Below are 20,137 nucleotides of genomic sequence, written 5' to 3'. Positions count from 1 at the left end.
GGCGGCCGAGGAGCGGGAGGTGCTTCACGGCTCGGGCACGAACGGGGCACGGCAGCCCGGCGTGTAGCTGTGGGCAGCCGTGGGAGCAGGAAGGCGCGTGCTGGACCAGAGCGAGGAAGGAAGAGGAGGGCACCAGCGCTGGAGGAAGGCGCGGTCAAGGCCGGCACGGGCGCTGGGGAACCAAGCGGCCATGGCACGGTAGCCGGCGTGCGGGGCGCTGCGGCTCCGGCGGAGGGCGGGTCACGGTGGGGCAGCGCGGGGCCAAGGGGCTCGGCTGCGCCTGTGAGCGCGGAGCTGCGCGGGTTGCTCGGATGGGCGAGCTGGGGAAGGAAAAACAGGGGCATCTCGGGGGAAACTGCTGGCCAAGAGACCCGGCCGCTGCGGTGGTGCGGTGACCGGACAGCGGCATGGCTTGCGCCATACGCCATACGCCGAAGCCAGCAGTGAAGGCGAGCTGGGGAAAAAATGGGGCTGGGGTCGCGGCTACGAGCTTATCTCGGCCGACAATGTCAGTGGCGCCCACGCCTGGTGCATATGGGCTGGGAGAAGGGAGCAGGGGCACGAGCGCGAGTGCTGGGTGGAGTGGAAGATGGGTCTGCTCTTGGTGAATGCGCTGGGCTATGAAGACGAGGAACAGAGGTGGAACAGACCAGAACCAAGCACCGCAACGTGAAAAACAGCAGCTCCAGCGTTCCAGCCAACTCTCATTAAGACCCACACAGAGAAAAAGGACACAATCGACAAGGAACAGCGTCGGACAGCGTTGCAGCCAAGAAAAGAAAAGGCACGCAGTTGGTCAACTAGCACAGTCCTTCACAAAGGACAGATGGGGACATGCTACAGAAATAAACTCGTGAGTATACCTATATATATCGCTCTATTTATTAAGAGACTATTATTATTTTTTTATAAAAGTTGGTTTTCATGCTTAATCTAATAGAATGAACCGTTCGTCAATTACTTGCTAGAATCATTATCGGACAGTCCCAACTATCTTTACACACTAAGTAATTTAACTTGGCGTTGATTTGAGTCCACGAAACTAAGTCACACTGGATTCGCGTATCGCGTCGAATACGTTTTAAATCAAAAATTCGAGAAGCTCGTTTCGAAAACTTTACTGAGGCCTAAATCGCGGCGCTAAAAAGGATCGTAACACCGGGGTGTTACAACCAACCCCCCTTAAAAAGAATCTCGTCCCGAGATTCGAAACTGGAAGCAGAAAAGGGGAAACGCGATTACATTTCGTAGATCAGGGATTACACGAAAGATTACACGACTTCGAACACTAAACCACACGGGGATCTAGGAATACCTGGTTAAGAGCAACTTGATACACCCAAGACCTACTCCCAAAGTCGGGATAGACGAGGACAATGGAGAAACAACAAGATAATGATTATCCAAAACATGGCGTAGCACCAACAAATCCAAAAATAGTCGACTGAGAAGTAAAACATCGTGAACCCTAAGATTGACTGCCCAAAGGGAACTTGAACTTCTTCGACGAACTGGATCCTTTCTTCTTCTCAGATCAACCGCCTAGATTTCGTAGTTCTGCTGTGAAAGGGAAGGAACGGGGATGAAGAAGAAGAGCAAGGACCAAGGGTATCTTAAATAGGCGAACGGGGAGGGAAAAGCAACACATCGACGGCGGATGCGGGGGGTTGGAATACACAGACGGTGCATGATGTGGAGATAAGGTCAGAAACATGGCGTGCTTCCTGCGCGAGCGGCGGAGGGGGAAATAAAGGAGAGTAGAGAGGGGGTCCGCTCGACGAGGCAGGCGTGCGGGCGGTCGTGTCACCAAAAGAAGAAGGAAAAGAAGGGAAATGGGGGGGGTCCGGTACGGGAACGAGGCACGAGAGTCGGGAGCCGACCGGATGCTGGAAAAGGAGCAACGCACAGTGCACAAAGATGGTGTGCACTGCACGATGCCGCGGTCATGCGAAAACGGGACAATAATGGACCCGACATCGACGGCGTTCGCAGGGCACGCAGCGAAATGACCCAACATGCGAAGCAGGTCAACTAAGAACAGGGATTGGACAAGACGTCCACTCAGGCTTTCTATTACTCCCGAGCTATCCACTGCTAACCTTCCGTTACTACTCTTCTTTTGCTTTCCTTTACTCGACCACATCCGTCTTTTCTGTAAACCCAGATCATGTCATACTTTCTTTCTCCAAACCATCTCTTGTTTACCTGGAGAGAACACTTCTGCATAACCCAGTTGTGGATTTCCCGTTTGAACACCTGAACATTTCTAAGGAGAAAAATTTAAAACCAAACTGGTACGGCGGTGTAACTTGGTAAAGGTACTTGGTCAACAACCTCGATACCAGCGCGTGCTGAGCAGCGTCACCATGTGGCTAGCTGTTCCACAGGGAGCCCTCGGTTTCGTCGCGGCACCTAAGCTTTTAACCAGGCAACTACTACCAACTTACACGCCATGAAGGCAGGTGGGGTCATAGACCACAGAGTAAGGGGTATCGCAAGGGAAAAAATTCAAACAACAAAGGTTTCCCTCCACAACAAGGGACAAGGAATTTAAATCCAACGACGGATTTGTTTAAAAAGATTCAAGTTCTGTTGGGACATCCACAATTAGTCGCTACAGTGTCCAATAACATCCAATCACGGCTGATCTGCTTGGCATCTGAATGTCAACTTCTCTTGTAACTCACTTATCATCGCCCTTGAAAACTTAGAGCAAGCCTAACAAGACTTTAAAGTAAATGAACGCAATAAACACAGCGAAATAATAAAATGCATGTTCCAACGATCTTACACGGGTACAACGTACAGGCATTCAGGCTCCATTCCGACACAGCATTCACCTACGATCGACGATCTCAACAACTCGAAGGATGAACACAGACAAGAGTACAATACTGGGGGATAGTGATGAAAAACACTACTACTACGGGCACAACGTCCCAAGGCAACTAGTCTACATCCTCGCGGGGCAACGACTGAGTGAGAGGAACCAAGGGCTCTTCATCTGACACTTCCGAGGGTGGAGGTGCTGGCGGTTCTGCATCACCGGTTCTTCTTCTCTCTGGCGGGTGGAGAGGGATCCCTTCCAAGATTGGGGCATTCTGCCTTCCATCAACTAGCGACCTCCGCCTGGCCCTAGTGAACAGATAGGCCTCACCCAGCTGATGGACATGCCGATCTTCAGCCTCCTTCAGAGATTCCTCCATGGTAGCCTCTCGGCTCTCAGCAGCTGCAGCGCTGGCATGCGCTTCGGCGAGCTGCACCTGGAGCATCCGGTTGAAGACCTCGGCTTCCTCGGCGCGCCGAAGGCACGCCCTCAGCTCCAAGGCTTGCCGGTCATACTGCTCATTTAGAGCGAGCAGGTACGTGGTCAAGTGCACCACGGTGGGACTGTCCTCTTGCACATCCCGCCCTTGCAAAGCCTCCATGCGAGCCCTCCATGCCCGCCGGTTCCTATCCAAAGGTGGAAAGAACCGCATGGGGGTACGGGCAATGGGCTCCTCATAGATCTGGCAGAGGTACCGTAAGGCTTTGCGGGCCACAACCTGGTAGGTGTCGATGAAGCTAAACCCGGTTGCGGTCACACTCCAGGCTTCGGTGAGGTCGGGGAACTCCTCACTCTTCCCGATGTAGACGGTAACCTCACACCGCTCAGTGCCATGCTCCTCATACTCACGGCCCTCATACTCGGGGCGATCATTGACTCCGAGCTTTTGCAGGGTGGCATGCAGGATTTTGGGAAACCCCTCAACATTCAGGCAGTAGGTACTAACCCAGGCTCCTGCCATCTCTGGCGGTGGTTGCAAGGAAGGCTGAGCGAAAAGCTGGCTCAAAGGAGAAGCTAAGCGAGCTAAAGTGCGCTGAGTGGTGGTACCAATGGCTAAGCCAGGCTCTACTTATAAAGGCGGAGCGTTCAGTGGTCCTGGCGCGGTTCACCAGGGTTCCCGCGCGATATCACTACGGCGGATCGACCAAATTCCACGAGTTCGAGGCGAGCGACGTGCGATGCCATTACTGACTAGTACGACTGCAGGGCAAGGGTCCGACAAGAGCGCAGAAAGGGGTACGGGGAGACGTGGGTCACGACCGGCAGCGAACCACAGGCGAACGCGAAACACGAAGCCACAGTTCAGACCTAACTCTAGAACAGGACGAGTTAGTCGTGCACAATACGACACGCGTGACACCTATGGATGGCGTATCTGCAAGTAATACGAGTACTACAATGCATAGGCAAGATATGCATGAATGCACGTCCTATACGTCCTTCCACTGTTGCCAACATATAGGGCAACCGTTCTCAGAGTTTTGGCACATCGTTCTCTCCCTATAACTAGTCGATACTATCGAACTATGCTCGAGTCAGTGTACCTGCAGAAAACTTGATCAAGCCTATCTAAGTCAGCAGAGTGCCATCTATCCTGGATACATAACCATAGTAATAGGGCTACTTATATAACATTCGCATATAAACGTCCTAACTTTTTGCAACAATGGGTTGTCAAATTTTAGTTTAGAAAAGGTTTTCGAAGCCTTATTTCCTCATTTATGCTCTGATACCACCTGTGGCAGAACCGCCTAATCTAATGCCTCACAGGAGTGCTTGTCTTCCATTAGACACTAAGCACTCGAGGGAGAACACTAAATTACTCGGTTCCGTCGGACACACCCCAGGGGAGAACCCGAAAATCCACATTTTTGCCACCAGAATCACAAATGAGAGAATAAAGCTTACATCATTCGTAACCATTTCTTACATCACTTTTAATACAACATCAGAGTATAATATTTATTAATATAACAGCGGAATGAAATCATGTTATCAGAGTTATAAATAATTTAATTGAACAGCAGAATAGAAACATGTGAACAGAGTTACAGCGGAAATAAACATCTATTAATGACATGATGAAGTATTGATATATAGACTACGACAACAGATTATGAAACTTTCATTTATAAAAGCATTTGGTGAGAGTTGATAAATAACAACTACGATCGCAGCGTAAAGGAAATCCTCTCTGAGCCCACCAGGAGGAATCCACACACAAAGGTCAGCTCAAGCATCCACCTGTCACCTGCAACAGGGGGAATAAAACCCTGAGTACTCAATTGTACTCAGCAAGACTTACCCGATAGGAGAAAAGAAAAGACTCCAAGGATATGCAAGGCTATCTGGCTTGTGGGTTATTGCATTTGCAGGAAGCATTACTAAGCGTGCGTCCTTATATTCGATTTTTATTAAAGCCGCATTGGTTCATTAACTAACCATTCTATGTAAGCACCTGTGCTACTTTCAAGCAAGGTGGTAAGCAATCAGATTTCCTTTTGTCCATCTTCCATCTTTCATCTTTCAGTTCTTACTACGATGCTAAACCGTAGACAAGCCGTACCGGATAGCCCGGCGATTCGCGAATCAATGCCCCCAGCTGGGTACCCCGAAAACACACGCCCCGCTTGTACCCCAGGCACAAGCAGGACCAACCCATCACTCTCCTGTCCCGGGTGTCCAGGTCCCCGTCCAAACTGGGACTCCAAGCCCCCGCCCCTGAGTCCCGGACTCAGTGCGGTGCAAGGACCTCCTCCACCAAAATAAAACCCTGACAGTCGGTCCGGAAAGAGCCGGATCCGCGACAAGAGAGCAACAAGTCTTCCAAGCGCCCATACACAAGTATGTGCTCGAGATAATAAGTCTGTGACCTGCCTAGAGTCATATGCAACGATCGGTCCTTAATCCGACCAGACAGGGAGAAACGGTGTAACCAAGCTATGACCCGCCTCCGCGGCGACACAACTTCTTACACCCACCAATACCCAAACCATATCCCTGTCCCGGTCACCATTTCTTCCCATTTTATTTTCCAAGTGATAGTAATCCAATAATATATTTCCTATCTCTCGCGAGTGACAGGCAATCACTCGACTTCTACCGGAGTCCTGTAGCATAGCAATCTACACGATCCTGTCATACTAGTAAGACTCATAGGATAAAGATATATATGCAAGTGGGTTTCATTCAACTCCTTGAAACTTAATGCACAAATATATTTAAACTACAGAAAAGTAGGGGTTATGCACCGGGGCTTGCCTGGGAAAATATAATCAGAAGTTAGCTTTCCATCATGGCGACATGATCTCCAAAGCACCATCCCTCCAGCAACTCCCGATGACTCCGTGATCCACCGACGTACCTATATGCTATGCATGCGATGAAATGCAAAGATGTAATTAATCAACTGAAATCGTGACTCGTATAAATACGCTTTACGCCGCTCAAGTTAACGAGCTAGATCTAACGATGACTGTACTTAGGCTACATACCCATGTTATCGAACAAGACGTTATTTCCCAACAACTGTTTTTAGTTATACAAACCAAGGTGTTTCTTTATTCGCAATAGGACATTATTATTTATCTAGCAACTAATTATTCTAGAGCTACAAATTATGGTGAGCAGCTAATATTGCTAGGAATCTACTGTAAAGATTTCAGACCCAATACTATTACCAATTGACCATAACAATTCCTACAAGTTTACCTTTTCACAATATTAAGTATCCCAAATTAATTATATAGCTCCTAAGATTATTATCCCACTATGTGAATAAATTACACTAGCAGGTAGGTCATGATTTTTAGGAACTCAACCAAACTGGTTTCGTAATTTTTGGACAACTACACAATTTGCTATTGATTTTACAAGTTCCAGCCATTTAAACAAAAACTATAAAAAGACAGGCACCTGGGCCAACCACGGCCGGCGCGGCCCACACGGGCGACCACGAGGCCCAGGCAAGGTGCGGTGGAAACGGCCCAGCCGCATGCGGCCCAGCCGGACGGCCAACAGCACACCGGCCCAGTGAAAAGCAGTCCGCTGCCCAGCGAACCGGCCCACGCGGAAGCAGCTGCGCGTGGCCCAGCGCGGCAACATACACCGGCCCAGCGTGGCGCGGCGGCCCAGGCGGGGGGTGGCAACGGAAATTTTTTGCGACAAGGCCCCGAATCTTCTAACAAATTAACCCGCGGTACAAAGTTACTATTCGTAAGAGTCACGTATTTCGCAATCCGAACCCCGTATTAATTCGGTTCTTGGATTCTCACCCTTCTCTGCGTCCACCAAAGCAAAGCAGACGGGAAACACCGGCCGTGACGATCTGGCGCTTGCGACAGAGGTGCTTCGGCGGAAATGGCCACGCAGTGGTATAGCGCTCTCACGCGGTGGCCGGTGACGACCGAAGGTGCAGCAACGCCGGACGTGGAGCGGTGCGTGGACCACGCCGCCCAGGCGCACGGCGCGGAAGGGGCGCTGCAGCATGCGGCGATGGAAGGTGAAGCGGCATCCGGGGACTGCAGCAGGGTGGCTCCGGTGATGGGAGACGAACGGCGGTGGATGAGTAGGGAGCAGCGGTGTCGAGGGCGCCATGGCGGTTGCGCTTGCGGAGCGGGGCAGCAACTCTGCTGTGGTCCCGTCGGAGGGTGCCCAAAACAGCGGGCCACGGCGTGGTGGTACGCAGGGCTCGAGCGCGCTAACACGGAAGCTCGCACGCGCGAGCGGCGGCGCAGCCATGGCGGGACGCTGCGGCACGGCCGAGCGCGGGCGGCCGAGGAGCGGGAGGTGCTTCACGGCTCGGGCACGAACGGGGCACGGCAGCCCGGCGTGTTAGCTGTGGGCAGCCGTGGGAGCAGGAAGGCGCGTGCTGGACCAGAGCGAGGAAGGAAGAGGAGGGCACCAGCGCTGGAGGAAGGCGCGGTCAAGGCTGGCAACGGGCGCTGGGGAACCAAGCGGCCATGGCACGGTAGCCGGCGTGCGGGGCGCTGCGGCTCCGGCGGAGGGCGGGTCACGGTGGGGCAGCGCGGGGCCAAGGGGCTCGGCTGCGCCTGTGAGTCGCGGAGCTGCGCGGGTTGCTCGGATGGGCGAGCTGGGGAAGGAAAAACAGGGGCATCTCGGGGGAAACTGCTGGCCAAGAGACCCGGCCGCTGCGGTGGTGCGGTGACCGGACAGCGGCATGGCTTGCGCCATACGCCGAAGCCAGCAGTGAAGGCGAGCTGGGGAAAAAATGGGGGCTTGGGGTCGCGGCTACGAGCTTATCTCGGCCGGCAATGTCAGTGGCGCCCACGCCTGGTGCATATGGGCTGGGAGAAGGGAGCAGGGGCACGAGCGCGAGTGCTGGGTGGAGTGGAAGATGGGTCTGCTCTTGGTGAATGCGCTGGGCTATGAAGACGAGGAACAGAGGTGGAACAGACCAGAACCAAGCACCGCAACGTGAAAAACAGCAGCTCCAGCGTTCCAGCCAACTCTCATTAAGACCCACACAGAGAAAAAGGACACAATCGACAAGGAACAGCGTCGGACAGCGTTGCAGCCAAGAAAAGAAAAGGCACGCAGTTGGTCAACTAGCACAGTCCTTCACAAAGGATAGATGGGGACATGCTACAGAAATAAACTCGTGAGTATACCTATATATATCGCTCTATTTATTAAGAGACTATTATTATTTTTTATAAAAGTTGGTTTTCATGCTTAATCTAATAGAATGAACCGTTCGTCAATTACTTGCTAGAATCATTATCGGACAGTCCCAACTATCTTTACACACTAAGTAATTTAACTTGGCGTTGATTTGAGTCCACGAAACTAAGTCACACTGGATTCGCGTATCGCGTCGAATACGTTTTTAAATCAAAAATTCGAGAAGCTCGTTTCGAAAACTTTACTGAGGCCTAAATCGCGGCGCTAAAAAGGATCGTAACACCGGGGTGTTACATGGTGGTCCTACGGTAAGGGTGCCGTCGTGGTGCCACGCCTCCGCCCTCACCTGCTCGCCGACCGTTGCCGCTGCCACCGCCTGGCGTTAGGGTTGTGGTCTTGCGGACGAGGAACAGAAGAGCGTACGGAGGATATAACGGATGATGAATGAGCGCCTCAGGAAGACAGGAGATGAGGGGGACTAGGGGAGTCAGCCGACTGGGCCATTTGGCCAGCGACCCAGCGCGGGGATGGACACAGGGAGTTGGCCTTGGCTAACCTGGGCCAATTGGATTGAATTGCTTTTTATTTTTTTTGATGCATATACATAGTGAAACGTCCTTGATTTCCACGAAGGGAAATCCATAGAAACGAAGTGTAAAATGATGAAACGATCCGTCAATTAACCCAAATCTCAGTGATACAGCAAGTCATACACGAATATCAGAGTACAATATAGAGTTTTACATAAATTATTATCTTCGCCACGTAGGGCGGAACACAGTCACACATAGCATCCTGAACAGCCTCAGATGAGGATAGTAGCGGAAAACAATCTCCTGGAACCAGCTCGAGCGTAGAACAGACCCTCTAGTCCTCCCAGTCATTGCCCTCGTAGTCGTACTCGGGCTCGGAACCAGCCAAAAATCTATCAGTACACATGGTACTGGCCACGCATCCCACCCTATACTTGCATTGCTTTGTGGAGAGTGGAATGCATTGGGGGAAATAGAAAGAGACCTATTTAGGCTGTGGGTTTCCTCTGCAAGTAGTTAATATGTTAATAATAATATGTTCATTAGGTTTTCTTTTAAACCCATCTTATTCACACGTTCTCCCCACCCATCACACACACCTCATCTCATCTCACTCTCTCTCTAGGCGATGAGATCGACTCTCGCTCAGATCTTGCCTCAATGGCCAAAGCCGGAATCCAACACGTAACCCGGGGGAAAGGTAGAGAAGGACTCCTCTCTCTAATCAAGTGAAACGTAGGTCACAGGAATGTCCATATCCGTGGACGCGGCTATACATATAGATCGATCAACTCTGCAGAGCATGTACACCTGGTAATCCACAAGATCGCCATCCTCGACGATCCGGCTCGTCTAGGCTGATTTTGACTGCCTCCCAACCGGTATAGTACCACCCTACCACTCAGCCCTGGGCCACCCCGGAGTCCACCGAAACGCTGAGACTGTGAGACGTAGTACTGGGCCCCCAAGGTCACTATGCTGTCTTAGGAGGGTGTGGGTCCCCATGCCCGTACCTCCCTACACTATCACCTTCCAACCTAGTAGTAGTGGTACCGCCCTAGTCAGTCAGGTAATCGTCCCCTGCCCATCGGGAGCGAGTGGTGTGCACGAAGGTCCCATGGTTCGGTTCTCAAGACATACCAGTCCTTAGGGGGACCGGATAGGATATCTTCTCAAAAAGGGATCGCCAACTCCCCGTGCCACGACAGCACCTCACTAGGGATAACCAACACCCCGGTCCACCTCTCACATATACCCGCCATAGGTAACTCTCGCAAGGGATGCCTAGGTCGCACCCCTTCGGCAAGACTTGCCCCAGAGACTCGTTGTAAGATCCTATCCGATCGACTCAACCCTCACCACACACCCAAAACACACGCCAAGATCTCCCCATGTTCATTATCCAATTTTACCAATTTTTACGGCACCTCGTGCCTTACGCACATACGTCTCTCCCTCACTAGTATCACATCACAGATATAATGCGAGTAAGAGTAAAGCAGTAAGTATGTAACAAGCGAGCATCTAGCCTATCAGTGGGTGTGCAGGAGTAAGGTTGCAACAAGGTATAAGGCTCAAGTAAAACTACCATGCAACCTAACATCATATTATTGCATAAAAGATAAAGCGCTAGCAATTCTAGTTATAGCATGCATAATAGGATCTACGAGATTGGGTGGGGTGTGGCACCTGGCAGGTCATCTCCCAAGTCCTCGCTGTAGTCGGGGTCATACTCCTCAGTCGGTAGGTCCTCCGGCTCTGTTAAACGTAACATATGGTCGCGTGAGCGACTCCTATAAAGGTGCATGAAGGAGCAATAGAAAATTCAAAAGATCCAAAGGCACTCAAACACAAGCCTATCACATAGAGCTCATTTTAGAAAGATTTGAGCACTGGTTTGGTATTTTTCTGAGTTAAAATGAATTAGTTATGAGTTTTCAAAGATTAAATGAATTTCTGAAAAGAAAAAGAATTGGAAATTCTAGGCAGTGACACGTGGTAGCACCGATTGGCTGAGACAGAGTGAGTCACTGATAGGTGGGTCTTTGAGTAGTCAACGGCCAACGGTCAACTTTGACCGGGCCGAGACTGGGCTCTGGTGGGCCGGCTAGGGCTGGATTCGGGCCGGTCTGGGCTGGGCCGGCCCAAACACATGGCAGCTCCTCGTGATGCCACGTTGCACTATGGATTCGAAAAGAGGCTCCAGTCTTGTAGGCGTGGCTCACGGTGAGCATGAACCAGCGGTTCACGGGTGTACGTGGGGTCTACGTGGACCGCGTTCACCTTCTCTTCCTTCCTCTTGGTTCATGGTGTACATGGTGCACCGAACTACTGTCCTGGCCCTTCCCCTTGCTTCCCCGCGCGGTGGCGCGCCCGCCGGCGATGAGTGGCTGTTCTCTGGCCACGGCAGCTCTCTTCCTCCATCTTGCTGCGCGCGGCGTGTCCCTTGCCAAGGCGAAACAGGTAACCCTCCTTCCCTCGCTTCTACTGGCCTGACGCGGTAAGAATGGAACCTCGCCATGGTGAGCTCTAGCCATGGTGGGCATGCTCTGCAGCGCATCGCCCTCCAGCGTTGCCAGGCCCTCGGTGCGTAGTGCGGTCCGTGGTTGGGGGCGGCAGGTGTGCGTGCGTGTGTGTAAGCAGGGTACAGGGGTCAGGGCCTCCTCTCGCTCGTTCCTGGTATGTTGACGGCGAAGTGATGGCCACGAACACTACTGTAGAGAGCCGGGAGGGTGCTGGGGCTCACCGTAGGTGGTGATGGCGAAGGGATTTCGATGCAAGGCGAGTCGAGGCCGTGTCGGGGAAGGCCATGCCATGCCGCGCAAACTACTCCGCGGTAGCCGATCGGGTCATCGCCTTCCGTTCTAGTGACTCCTCTTCGGTGGCCCTCTCTTCTCTACCCCCCCCCCTTCTCCCTCCTTCCCCTCCTTCTCTTGGTCGCGATGGAAAGTGGTAGCCACCAAGGCGGCAGCGAGGTGATGGGGAATGGCTAGGGCACCTCGGTGGTGTCTTCTTATAGGGAAGTGGTAATCATGGTGAGGTGAACGGTGGGAAGGGGGCTTAGGGCCATGTGCAGGTGATCGGCGTGCTTAGGCTAGGGTTGCGGTCATGGCGCGGTCGCGAGTTGCCTTGGCGCCTCCGTTTTGGCACGACAACCTGCTCAGGCTTTGTACGAGGGTGCCAGAGGCGGTTGTAAGAGCGCGAGCCATAGCGATGGCGTCATGGAGCGGATGGCTCCAGTTGGGGGCGGTAGCAGTGCGGATGGGCAAGGTGGCATCGCATCCACACGTTCGCTGCCACCCGATGTGAAGAGAATGGTTGGCGATGGAGATTCCCCCTCCTCTGTCCTGACACGGGCACAAAAAGGGGAAAGGCATGAGGATGACGATGACAACGGGGTCCCAGCTGGTGGTGACCGGGAGAAAGGGAAGAGCAGCTCCCAGCTGGGCCGTCTTGGCGCTGTTGGGCCATGCCGAATCTATGGCCCGTCATGGTGGGAGTGGGGCAGCTGAAAGGATGGGCCGGTTTGGGGGGGGGGTTGGGTTGGCCTACGGGTGCCGGTGTGCGGCCTGCTGGGCTGGAGTCTGTTTGTGGGCTGTGGAGCCAGGCTGGCTTGATCTCTGGGCCAAAAGGGTTTCTCTATTTTAGCTTAATTGAATTAGCTCCTCTAAGTTATCTCTTCATTTTTCTAGCTACTCCATAGTTCCTACATGCATACACATGTGTTGCCTACACATGTATGCCCTAGTGGGGTCCACTAGAGGTCATTTAGGGTTCCACCAAGGGTTGGCAACAACACCCACACATTTATTTAAATATTTAAATAAATGTTGTTGCTTTTATGAATCAATACAAAAGAACATAAGAAGCAACTCATGCAAATTTAATTAAATACAAGGATATAAACATCTACAATAGGTACTACTTATGCAACTAGGGTAGTTTTCCTACAAGACATTCACCAACCATTGGCTATTTTTAGAAAAATTTTGTAGTTGTGATTTTTTATTTTTCTTGTTTTCTAGAAATTTCTGGGTTGTTACAGTCCTTCTCCCTCACAAAAATCTCGTCCTGAGATTTAAGGTGTGACATACCTTTTAAAGAGGTAGGGGTAAAGCATCCGGAGTTCAGACTCCTCCCATGTAGCTTCCCGTTCTGTGTGGTTGCTCCACTAAACCTTGCACATGGGTATCATGGTGCTTCTAGTCTCCTTCTCGGCTTTGTCTAGTATTTGGATCGGGTGCTCTTTGTACTCTAGGGTGTCCTGAATATCTAGTGCATCTGTGTGTACCTCTTGCTCTGGCAACTGCAAGCACTTGCGTAGTTGGGACACGTGAAACACTGGGTGTACTCCTGTCAACTCCTTGGGCAACTCTACCTTGTATGCCAACTTGCCGATCCTCTGACAAATCCTATAAGGTCCCACATACCTAGGGGCCAATTTCCCTTTCACATGAAATCTGACAATGCCTCAGAGTGGGGAGACTTTGAGATAGAAATAGTCCCCAACCTGGAACTCGAGGTATCTCCGATGGTTATCTGCGTAGCTCTTCTGTCGGCTTTGGGCAATCCTCAGGTTCTCTTGCACTTGGGCGACTCCTTCAGCTTCTTTGATCCTTGCGGGGCCAAGGAATGATCTCTCCCCTACCTCTGACCACATCAGAGGGGTTCTACACTTTCTGCCATACAATGCCTCAAACGGTGACATCTTGAGACTAGCCTGGTAGCTATTGTTGTACAAGAACTCTGCGTGGGACAAGCTTTTCTCCCAATCAGACCCATACTTCAAGACACAAGCTCGGAGCATGTCCTCCAAAATCTGATTAACCCTCTCTGTCTGACCATCTGTCTGTGGGTGGTACGTGGTGCTATAATCCAGTCGTGTCCCTATGGCCTTGTGGAGACTCTTCCAGAACTTGGACACGTATTGCGTGCCACGATCAAACACTATGCTAGTGGGGGCTCCGTGGAGTCTGAGAATGTGCTCGATGTATAGATCTGCTAACTTCTCAACTCTGTAGTCAATCCTCACAGCTATGAAGTGAGCTACCTTGGTCAGTCGATCAACAATCACCCAAATCGAGTCATGGCCTTTAGGGGTTTGAGGTAAACCCACTATAAAGTCCATGGATATGCTCTCCCATTTCCACACCAGGACGTCCAAGGGTTTAAGCAACCCGGTCGGTCTCTGATGCTCAGCCTTGACCCTATTGCAAATGTCGCATCGCGCGACATGCCCGGCAATATCTGCCTTCATGTTTTTCCACCATAACTATTTCTTCATATCGGCATACATTTTGGTGCTTCCCGGGTGGATACAATACTTAGAGTCATGACCCTCCTCTAAGATTTCTTGCTACAAGGCAGAATCAGATGGTACATAGATTTTGTGCTTGTACCAGTACACTCCTTACACATCTTCCCTGAACTCAGGGCACTTGCCCCTCTTCATGAGTTCTTGGATCTCCTAGATTTCCGGACACTCTAGTTGAGCGTTGCGGATCCGATCCTTGAGGTTGTATTGCACTCAAAGCTCATTTAGCATACCCTTTGGTAGAATCTCAAGACGAAGGTCACCCATTTCCTGACACAGCTCGGGTGGTATAGCTTCCATGGATAGATTGTGGCAATAGCTCTTTTGGCTCAAGGCATCAGCGACTACATTAGCTTTTCCCGGATGATAGTGAATCCCCATGTCGTAATCTTTTATAAGCTCTAGCCATCTGCGCTGTCTCATGTTTAGATCCTCTTGTGTGAAGAAGTACTTCAGGCTCTTGTGATCGGTGTAGATATCACACTTATTTCTGATCAAGTAGTGCCTCCAGATCTTTAGGGCATGCACAACAGCGGCAAGCTCAAGATCGTGGGTTGGGTAGTGTTGCTCATGGTCCTTCAACTGTTGGGATGCATAGGCAATGACTCTCTCACTCTACATCAAAATGCAACCCAGTCCCTATCTGGATGCATCACAATAGACTATGAAGTCTTTCTGGATATCGGGCAAGGCAAGAACGGGAGTGGTGGTAAGCTTCTGTTTCAGAGTTTGGAAGCTGTGCTCGCACTCGGGCATCCATTCAAACTCATTAGTCTTCTTCAGTAGGTTGGTCATGGGCTTGGCTATCTTTGAGAAGTTCTCGATGAACCTTCGATAGTACCCGGCCAATCTGAGAAAACTGCGGATATCGGTCATGTTGTGGGGTTGTTCCCACTCCTTCATAGCTTCAATCTTTGTGGGATCTATAGCTACTCCCTCAGCAGTGAGAACATGACCAAGAAAGGTGACTTTTTCGAGCCAGAAGTCACACTTGCTAAACTTGGCATAAAGCTGATTCTGCCTCAACTTCTCCAGAACCACTCTCAAGTGTTGTTCATGCTCTTCGGCGGTGGAGGAATAGATAAGGATGACATCAATGAACACCACCATGAACTTGTCCAGCTCGTCCATGAATACCTTATTCATCATGTTCATGAAATAAGCCGCGGCATTAGTGAGTCCGAAGGACACCACTGTGAACTCATATTGCCCGTATCTAGTGATGAAAGTTGTCTTAGGAATGTCCTCGGGTCTGATTTCCATCTAATGATACCCAGACCTGAGATCAATCTTGGAAAAGTACTTGGCATCTTTTAGCTGATCTAGGAGGTCATCAATCCTGGGTAGAGGATAATTGTTCTTGACTGTCACGGCATTCAAGTTTCGATAGTCAATGCACATCCTCATGGATCCATCCTTCTTTTTCACGAACAAAATAGGGGAACCCCAGGGCGAAGCACTGGGTCTGATGTACCCCTTGTCCGATAACTCCTTGAGCTGTTTCTTTAGCTCCTCCAGCTCATCGACTGACATGCGGTAGGATCTTTTAGCAATAGGCCCGGTACCTGGTAGAAGGTCAATCACAAACTCTACATCCCCATCAGGTGGCATGCCTAGCAACTCCTCAGGAAACATGTCAGGGTACTCATTCACAACGGTTACCTCCTCGATTGTCTTGGCCTCTAAGGCACACAACATAGAGACTGTCTTTCCCTGATTAGGCTTACAGCAGATTCTGTGACCACTTGGGTGTGTGATCTCTACGTACCTTGGTGAACAAGATATCACTCCTTTGTGCTGTGTCAACCAATCCATTCCCAGTATGACATCTAGTCCCTCAGATGGAAGTAAGGTGAGATCGGCTAGAAAAGGGTAGCCCTCAATGGTGATACTCACTCCCTGACATCTCTTGGTGCATATAATGCGACCTAAAGGTGAACTGGTGTCAATGGGCTCCTTGCGGGGGGTCACAAGTATGCTATGCCCTCGTGCAAACTTGGTGGAAATGTATGAACAAGTAGCTCTAGAGTCAAACAAAACCGAAGCTATAACTCCCTGTACCAAAAACATACCGTACACCACGTCGGGAGCGTCCTGGGCGTCCTCCGTGGTCATGTGGTTGAGATGACTACGGGCAGCCCCTGCAACGTTCTTGCGTGGAGCAGCAGGTGTAGCAGCCTGCCTCGCCTGGGTCAGAGCAGGCAGTGTGCCGAAACAGGTGAAGGGCGCGCTACCTGTGGAGGTGGGCGTAGCAGTCCTCCACGTGCCAGCTCCCTGAGTGGGGAGACTTGGAGCGGGACGGCTCTGAGCGGGGCGGTGGTAGTTGGTGGTGTAGGTACCACCTCCATGGCTCGGAGCGGTCATAGCCCCCTGAGTGTAGCGTGAGCGGAGCAGAGGAAGCATGTGAGCACGTGGCCTCTGCGGGGCCAGGCCACGAGAGGAACTCTCGAACCTGCGCTTCTTCTCCTTATGGAGGGCGTCCACCTCCAGACGATCCCTCTCCATCTCTAGCACCTTGTTGACCATCTCGTGAAGGGTGCGGTAGGCATGACCCAAGAGGGCCACCTTGAGATGAGAGTTTAGCCCCTTCTTGAAGCAGTACATCTTCTTCTTCTCGGTATCGGTCTCACCTAGAGCATACCTCATCATGTGGGTGAAGCGAGTGGTGTACTCCTAAACCTTCTGGGAGCCCTGGGATATGTTGCGAAACTCCTCCACCTTGGCATCCATGACACCTTCGGGCACATGGTGTTCACGGAAGGCCTTGGCGAACTCCTCCCAAGAGATACTCCTCGGGTCCTCATGGGCATCGCAGTAGCTGTCCCACCATGCACGTGCAGCGCCAGTGAGCTGGTGGGCGGTGACCCCCACGCACTCCTCGTCAGTGCAGGCAGTGAGGTCCAGCTTCTTCTCCATCTCACGGAGCTAGTCCTCGGCGGCGATGGGGTCATCGTCAGCGGTGTCGAAAGTAGGAGGCCTCAGCTTGAGGAAACCCTCCAACTTCCGCTGGAAGTCATGGGGAGGACCCTCATGGTGGTGAAGCATCCCCTGGGCCAGCGCCTCCAAGAGGCAGGTTTGGCGGTCCATCACCTCCGCCAACTGTGGTGGTGGCGGCGGCGGTGGTGCTCCTCCTCCAAGCTGCTGGGTGGCACCCACCCCTAGTGCGGGCTCCTCTAGTGCGGGCTCCTCCCTGGCACCGAAGGGAGCTCCCCTACCTCCTCCATGGCCACAGCCACGACCATGGGCCATGGGCGTGGGGGAAAGCGAGCGGTTGTTCAGACGAGCAGAACGGTGGCAAGACATCTCTCTGCAGGGTTAGGTCATTATTTAACATTTTTTGTTAGATGCATTGTTAAGTGGTTTATCAATTTAAAATGAGATTTCTATCCAACACTCATACAAAGATGCAAATACGAACCATAAGATGCAATAAGATCCAAAACATCCATTACATTAATTTATTACATAGCGACATCTCCAGTAGCTACACTGACAGATTCATGGGAATCGTGCTACTCACAGACAGCTCCAAAAGTGGGACATCCTACTTTACTCCCTAGGTGCGTCATATCTCTGGCCACGCAGGGCTCAACATGTCTACTACTACATTAACTACTCCTGTTCGGGAGTGACGGGTGGTGCAGAAGGGCCAGAAGTGGAAGCCTCGGGAGTGCCCTCCATGGCACAGAGCTCGTCGTCAGAGCGGTGGATCCTTGCGACATAGGTGAGAGCGTAGTCCAGCATCTCTGTCCTCGGAACCTCTGAGTAATCCTCTGTCGGGCAAGCCTTGAAGTTGAGCTTGGTGGCCTCAACACGGAAGGGCTGTCTACGTGGCTTCTTGCGCATCCTAGGTAAGAGGACTGAAGGGACCGTGACGCCTAAGAGGGGGGGTGAATTAGGCAACTTAAAAAATCTAACTCTAAACTATGACCTCTTTTTCAACCTCTAGCAAAACCTATGCAAAAGATAATCTATCTAGATGTGCAACTACGGTTTTGCTAGTGTGTTGCTATCTCTACCGCAAATGATGATAATATGATCAATGTAAATGCGGAAGCTTAAAGAGCAAGGTAGAGATATGCAAACTCCCATCGATGACTCCGGTATTTTTAATGAGGTATCGAGAAGCGCGCAAGCTTCCCCCTAGTCCTCATTGGAGCCCCGCGCAACGAATCCCTCGCAAGGGCCAAGCTCCCGGTCGGGTAACTCCGTGGATAGCCTTGGGCCTTCCCCATGCGCAAGTGGGTCTCCGATGTGCCTCTCGGCAAGCCTCTCCCGGATGCTCCCCGCCGTCTTCATATCAAGCTTCCGGCCGAAACGCCGCGGGCCTTGTTCCCTCCGGTACACGGTGGTGGCCACACCACAAACGCGGTTGGTGTGATCTTGTAAGACTTCAAGCCCCTCCGATGTACAACACTTGTGCTCGCAAGCATGGGGTGGCAAGAGGTATGCAAACCTCACTAAACACTAGGCAAACACCTAGAGCAAGCGCATAAGCGGTGGTCTAATCAACCTAAGCACTTCGCAAAGCACTTAAGCTAATCACCTAATAAAACACTAAGCACTATGCATGTGGAGATCACTAAAATGGTGTATCAACACTCTTGGTATGTTTCCTCAGCTCCACACCTCTCAAATGGCCGGTTGGGGGTTGTATTTATAAGCCCCATTGAGAAAGTAGCCATTGGGGTCGAACTCCCGCAATTCTGCTACTGACCGGACGCTGAGATCATCCTAACCGGACGCGTCCGGTCATCCCGACCATTGCAGCCATGAACTACCGATCAGACGCTGCCAGCGTCCGGTCGCCTGCCACCGGACGCGTCCGGTCGTAGTTTCGCGCGCCTAGAACCTCTCTGTACTCGATCGGACGCTGTGTTTCTGTGTCCGGTCGGTTTCCGCCAGCGTCCGGTCCTCGTGTCCGGTCGCCTGTCTGCCGAGCCACTGGTCCAGCGTCCGGTCACGCTTCCAGCGTCCGGTCCAGCGTCCGGTCGTGCTTCCAGCATCTGGTCGCCTCTGCGAGCTCGTTTCTTCGTGATCTTGCGTACGGCTTGGTTCCTATCTTCATGCTTGGACTTTGCTTGATATCTTGGGTCTTTTCTTGTGCTCCTAAGGTCTTCCTTAAGGTGTTGATCATCGGATCATCACGTCGCCTTCATCCAAGTCATGTCTTGCACCCTGTTGGACTACAAAATAAACACTTGCAAATTTATTAGTTCAATTTGGTTGTGTTGGTCATCAAACACCAAAATCCAAAGTAAATGGGCTTAGGGTCCATTTTCCTTACAAGGACGCCCTGGACCTTCCTGATCTCTTGGACGCGCTTGCGATCAGCGTCGATCCAAGCCTGGCTGATGCGGTTCACCTTGTCCTGAAGGTACTCGGTGCACTTGATGTAGTGGACCAGGTGATGCATGTCGTAGGTGGTGGTGATGGCAGCTTCCACAGCCAGCTTCTCCATTGTGTTGCAACGGGCCTCTAGGGCAAGCTTCCTGATGCCACGGTGCTTCTCCTTCTTGTGGAACTCCCTCAGGGTAAGCCTCTGACGCTCAATTCAATCCTCGCACTCAAGCACCTTAGACTCAAGATAGTCGTGGTGAAGCTCAGCCTCCCCAACTTTGTCCTTGAGGTTGGCGATCTCCTCCTGAAGTGACTTCTCATGGGTCTCGTAGAAGGTCTTCATTCTGTCATAGCCCATGCGCTCCTCCTCGAGCTTGCCGACCATCTCCTCCTCCTTGCGCTCCACCTTGAGGAACTCCTCGTCGTAATGGAACAGGAGGTCTCGGTGGCAGTAGTTCTGCATCTCCACATCCACGATGT

This window comes from Miscanthus floridulus, chromosome 17 (genome assembly GCF_019320115.1).
Source record: "Miscanthus floridulus cultivar M001 chromosome 17, ASM1932011v1, whole genome shotgun sequence".
NCBI classification, from domain to species: Eukaryota; Viridiplantae; Streptophyta; class Magnoliopsida; order Poales; family Poaceae; genus Miscanthus; species Miscanthus floridulus.
The sequence above is the reverse complement of the archived record's forward strand: the minus strand, read 5'-3'. Positions refer to the sequence as shown.